Source organism: Pteropus alecto, unplaced genomic scaffold (assembly GCF_000325575.1).
Source record: "Pteropus alecto unplaced genomic scaffold, ASM32557v1 scaffold111, whole genome shotgun sequence".
NCBI lineage: Eukaryota > Metazoa > Chordata > Mammalia > Chiroptera > Pteropodidae > Pteropus > Pteropus alecto.
The window spans coordinates 6,073,883-6,080,781 of NW_006431915.1; positions in this window are offsets into that span (position 1 = coordinate 6,073,883).

Consider the following 6,899-nt stretch of genomic DNA (forward strand, 5'->3'; position numbering starts at 1 on the left):
AGTCTTTCTAGACTTTTCTAAAGAAAAGCAATCATTCTCAACTCCCAAACAATTCTCATACCTCTTGAACCTTAACATTGCTTTACAATGTTCCGTTTCTGTGTTTATCTTCCACAGCCAACTGTGAACTTCTCCTGAAAAAGGAATTATATAATTTTTAACTTTGTATCCAAAGCATGAGGGCAATGTGCTCCTGGAACATAGTTTCTTTTGATAGTTGTTGAAGAATAAAGGAAAAGAAATAACTGGATAGGAAAGCCATTTATTTGTTGACTTTATCATCTTGAGAGTCTGTTCAAATAATTTTGCTCAATATTTTCCAATGTATAATGACTAACCATTAATGATGACTTCCAAATCCAAGTGATCCCAAAATAATTAAAATGGGCAATTGAATTTAGGGATGAGCTTATTATAGAAAACAACCCAATAGTTGTTTCTATTTCCTTGACTTGCACAATTGACTGTTTCGTGCTTCTTCATACATGAGATAACACGTCAAATTTACATCCACTATGAAATAAAGGCTTAAAAATAATCTGATATGATTTCTGAACCATAAAATTATTAGACTGAGTAAAAGGCTCATCTTCACCAATTCATTGTTACTTCGGTACTCATTCATGCAAATGTTATTTTTTTAAATTATTTTTTACCAATTCTCAGCTAAAAGAATATTATCATGTAAACTGAGCTCTGAAAACTTTGCCTTCTGTTAATCCTGATATCATGATGCATTTTATTCTGAATATTTTAAAAAAGTATTAATTACCAAAAATAATATTGGCACCTATTCAATGTCACTGTTTCTTACATGTTAGAGGCCCCATTTGTATCTAAATACCTTTTTAATTTTTACTTATGTAGAATATTTTATTTCAAGGCCTGAAACTTATTTTTCTCATGAGATTAAAGTATCTTTGTTTGCTCTTTACTATTTAATTATATTTTTCCTATTCCATACTATGTCATTTAATTGCATTTGTTTCTAATTGACTAAACCAATTGTGTTAGTAAGAAGATGATTGCTATAGGATATTCTGGTTTGTGTAATAAAAATTGTGGAGTGTTGTATGCTTCTGCTACAGAGAGACTGATTTGCTAGAAAATCCTTATAAGTATTGTTAACTTTATTTTTTAATAGGTTAAAAACCGAAAAGGGAGACATGGAGAAAACAAGTTAGTGATCTAGATAAAATTGGATAAATAACTTCTATTAATGAATAATAATAAAACTTTCATAGAATTTACATTTGCCAAAAAGTATTCTACATGTTTTACATATGTTAACTTTAGTCCTCACAACATAGGTCATATAGCTAGTAAATGGTAGAACTGGGATTTAAACCCAGGCTGTTTGATGTTTGAAGTGTACGTGCTGAACCAATAGTCTACATCGTAAACAAAGTATTCTTAGATGGGAAGTATTTTGTGGAGATCCTAAATTCAAGAGATCCAATTCAAGGTTTTCTCAACAGTCTTTGTTTCTTAATAAAAGTGAAATGTATACTTTAATTATAGTGTCATTATTACTATGAAATAATACATTAAGAAACAGATTTTATGGGCATTTTCCTGTTTTCTTTTTAAATTCTTCTACTTATTTACTCTTTTAGATGAATATTTCTGAAATGACAGTTATTTCATGAAATTCTTTTTAACTAAAGCAAAACATGTGGTAAACGGAAAGAGCTAAGTGTTTAAATTGGCAGTGTATCTCAGCATAAAATATATGATCTAGTCTTAATATATTTTCCTACATCTCAGATGGTGAAATAGACTTATAGAGAACATTGGTTACCAAGCTAAATAACACTAAGCCAAATTTACTTTGCAATCTAAATTTTGAGGATTGATCATTTACTATATATCATTTAAATTAACTTAATATTGTACTTTGCTGATATTAAGAGCATTGGCTTTGGAGTCTGACAGACCTGGGTCCAAACTCCAGCTCTCTTACTTATCAGATGTGTCTCCTAGGTAGTCAACTTAATCTTCTTGGCTTCCAATTATACATTTCATGGCTTTTGTGAAAATCAAGTTAAAAATTTTCAGTTTTGCCTGGCACATAATTTATGTCCATGTGTTCAATAAAGAGAGTCTTAGGCTCCCCCACCCCCACACTTCTTCAATAAACTTACCAAGTTTGTTTTCACACACTCACGGCCTAGGTGAAGCTTTTAACATTATAAACTTTAATAAACAAAATGAATTGATTCCTATCTAAAAAGAAAAATTTTCAAAAACATTTTGAAAAAGAAAATAGTTGATATTTACATGGGACATATTTGGAAATATTTTCCATCTAGCTTCCTTTAAGAATGAACATTAATTAGTGCTTCAACCTAGCATACTATGGATTAAAACAAAATCAAATGTGAAATTTGAAAAGAAGAATGAGCATAAGGTAAAACATTTTAATTAGTCATTTGGATATGAGTTAGCAAGACAGCTGAGAATGAAATGAACTCTAGTGAACTCCAGGCACTCCCCTGGACCACACCCATACATACCAACACACTATACCAGTGGTTTATCAAGACTAGGCCCTGAACTGATAATTTGCTTAGAATCTCTGTGTATTTGAAGACTATTCACAGTAGTACAGTATCTGAGGATCTGAAGGCTTTTTACAAAGTTAGCATTTCATGGGTAACAAAACCAATATAAGTTAAGAATCTGAGCTGGTAAGTAGATAAGGCATTTTTCTACTAATTTCAAACATGCTTGGGGGAAAAAAAGGATAAGAATAGCATCTTTTTGCATTAGCACCATAAATTTCAGATAAATTTTAACTTTGTTTTTGAAATTTCAAATTTACCCAATTTCTGGAGGATTTCTTTTTTTAAAACCTTGTTTTAAAAAAAGCTTTCAAGGGCTAATAATTTGCAGTATACCTGTCTTTTAAAAATAACAACACATTAACCATAGGGAATTGAATTGTGATCTTTAAAATGTTTATACATGAAAGATGTTTTATTAAAATGACAAAGATGGAAACTATGTCCAATATTGACATAAAAATATGCTATTGATAACCAAGTAGAGCAAGGGCTGGGCAGTAGGTCTTCAGGTTATGATTAGGTGAATTGATATGTAGTTATTCTCACTCATTCTAACTCTGTGATCTAATTTTGTAACATGGAAGAGGGGATATAGTAGTTAATGTGTCTTTTTCCACACACACACACACACACACACACACACACACACACACACACACACACACACACACACACACACACACACACACACACACACACACACAGAAAAAAACATTTTAAAGTATTTGCAAACAAAGGAGAAAGTTGAGCAATTTTTCCAGTAACTTTTTCAATACTCATTCAGCACATATTTGAGTGCCAACAAGGTGCAAAGCCCTTGGATCTAATAACAAACTAGCTTATCTCACTTATTCAGACACATAATATTTCCAATAACTTTTCTTTTAGCTGAGCACTAATTTTTTTTTTAAATAGACTTTATTTTTTAGAGCAGTTGGTAGGTTCACAGCAAAATTTGAACAGAAAGTTACTATATAGTCCCTGTCCCAACACATGCAAAGCCTCTCCTACTATCAACATATTGCACCAGAGTGATGCATTTGTTACAGTTGAAGAACCTATATTGACACATCATCACTCAAAGTCCATAGTTGACATTAGGGTTCATTCTTGGTGTTGTACATTCTATGGATTTTGACAAATGTATAACACATGTATCCACTATTAGAGTATGGTACAGAATAGTTACACTGCCCTAAAAATCCTCTGTAATCTGCCTATTCATCTCTCTTTTCCCTATTGGAAACCACTCATCTTTTTATTGTCTCCATAGTTTTGCCTTTTCCAGACTATCGTATAGTTAGACTCATATAATATGTGTAGGCTTTTCAGGTTGGTTTCTTTCAAAATTTAATATGCATTTAAGTTTCCTCCATGTCTTTTCATGGCTCGATAGCTCATTTTTCTTAGTGCTGAATGTTCCATTGTCTGGACATTCCACAGTTTATTCATCTACTGAAGAACATCTGTGTTGCTTCCAAGTTTCAGCTTTTATGAATAAAGCAGCTATAAACATGCAGGTATTTGTGTGGACATAAGTTTTCAACTCATTTGAGTAAATACCCAGGAGTGTGATACCTGGATCATACGGTAAGAGTATCTTTGGTTTTATAAGTAATTGCCAAACTGTCTTCCACAGTGCCACTCACAATTTTAAAAAATAAATTATGCAAAATTTCTATATGGTTTCAAAATTTCATTACCTTTTTTGTAAAATAGAAAAATTTTTCATCATAAAAACAATAATGCTCATTATACTAAGTTAACAATATAAAAAGGCAGATTTAAAAAAAAAGATTTTATTCCTCAAAGACATTCATAATCATTTGACGTAATTTCTTTCAGTCTTTTTTGTGTGCATGCATAGCTTTTCAGTGTCACATTTTAAATTTGATTTATCTAGAAATCTCATCAAAGACGATGTTTTTCTTAGACACAATCTAAATCAAGAACCCTGATTATTGAGAATGTTATAACTTTAAAAAATGTAACATAAACTTTTAAATGCAGTATAGGCATTTTGGACACAATGCAGCTAAGAGTACCAACTTCTCAGAGTTTGTTTTGTTTCTCTGAAGTAACTTATGAACCTGTGTTCTCACACATCTGCTTTTATCTTTTCTGGGACATGGGACTAGAACCAATACAATTTCATTTCAGTTTCAGCTTGGAATCTGCTATAATTAAATTATTTGGTTTGGGTTTGTTTCACATCAAAACACATGTTCCAACTACTTGGTTTGAACCACGGATTTTGGATTCTTTTCTTGTTAAGGTTTTGTAAACGAAAGTATCTAGGGCCATTAAATGACAGTCAAATTTGGATTTATTTGCCTCTAAAAACATTGCTCCTTAAGCTGCATAAATTTTAATATACTGATGTTACCGGATTGCCACTGGAAAAAGAAGCCCTGAAGTTGGTGGAATTGATTTTCTAAAAGAGAGGCCCTCTAGACAAACAACCAAAACAATGTTAACTGCCAAAAGTGATATTTGTGGACAGGATCTTTGCTAGATTCCTATGCCGCTGTGCTACGTGGAAGAAAGTTAGGCTTTTTATAGTATCTACAGAATGTTAGGATTACATATTCTAAAGGTGCTGCTTTAAAATCAGCAACGAAGGTTTGGAAAGCCCAAGTTTGACTAGGCTTAAGTATGACATAGCTGATCTTTAATTTATAGCAAATCTGTTAATTGTTAAGAATGTCTACTTCTTCACCTTTCTTTGGCCTCATTTTCCACGTTATTGATCATACTGCAAAAAAATCCTTTGTTGGAAGGTTCCAAAAATCATTTTGGAGAAATGCAGAATATAACAAAATGCTTTAAAAGACCAAGTGATGTAGTTCATCAGATCTATGAGGGTATTAATTGTAAGATGCTTTACAATTTTATACACGATTAAGAAAAAACACTTATCAATTAATTGTAAGATGTCATTAACTGTGAGATGCATTTCCATTTCAGAAATGTTAAAATGTGCTAAAGTGTTTTTTTAAAGTATGTCTTAGAATTGTTTAAAATTTTCTATTTGTAATTTTTTTTGATGTTAATATACTATCCTGCTATAACTTTATTGACCAGTAACTTTCCACAAGGTACGTTTGGTTTCTAAGCATCGTTCTTTCTAACTTTAAAGCCAATAAAACAAAGCTACAGTGAATCTAAGATCGGTTTTCAGTATGGACATTAAACTTTCCTAATTCTAGTTTATCATTTGTTGTGGAAAAACTCCAAAATCAGACCAGCAAAAAAACCAAGCAGCATTTGGAGAGTTGGAGAACTCAGGTTTATTACCTGCAATCCCAGAGGAGCTAGTGTTCTGAAGATCTGGGCCCAGAGCTCAGTTGCAACATTCCTTATATACAGGATTTTTACACAAGCTGATTGGTTGATTTGAATTCGACTGTTATCAATGGCAGGAGTTGCTATGGTTACAAGTAGTAACATTGGTAACATGTTGAGAAGGGCAGGAGTTACTATGGGTTACCCTCCCCTGCAAAGTGTTACAAAGTGAGGGAGCTGTTAACAACCAGGGCGAGGGAGCCTTTGCAGCAAGCATATTTACAGAAACAGAAAAGGCTAATTAGTTTTTAATCACAATTCCTCTTCAAATTAATCATAGATTGAAGTAACTCAATCAATATTAACTACAATAAATTTCAAAGATAAAATAAATAACTTCAAAATTGAATTCAATTCTGAAATCTCTCAAGGCGGTCATGGATTATTTAAAAGGAAATCACTTGAAATAATAAACACTGTCTAAACATAAAACAATCAAGAAACAATATAAACTCATCTAGGCTAAAGAAACAAACAGAAACATTTAGTACTGTATTAAAACATCTTCCTGGACTGATTTTAAATTAAGATAAACACTAAGTTACTACGCAAAGTGCCACTTTTTTTTTTTTTTTAAGAGCAGGGCTATCCACCTGTGCAATTAAAAATTGTCTAGTAACAAGCCACATTTAAAAACATCAAAACAGTGAAATTAATCACTTAATTTCACCCAACATATCGAAAATATTGTTTCAACATGTAATCAATACACGACTTATTAATGAGGTGGTCTTAGACCTCTGGTGTATGCTTTACACTCAGAGTGCATCTCAATTCGTACTAGCCACATTACAAGCGCTCAGTAGCCACATATGGCTACCCTATTAGATAGTAGTCTTAGGGGAGTTCAATAGTAACTGATTCTTTACGTTTTGAGTTGAGAACGTCTTAGATGTTAAACGCGATTTCTAAGATACTTAGAGCTCTGCGAGGCAGAAGATAATTTTACTCCCAGGTCCTTTGAGATCCGAGATGCCACAACATTAA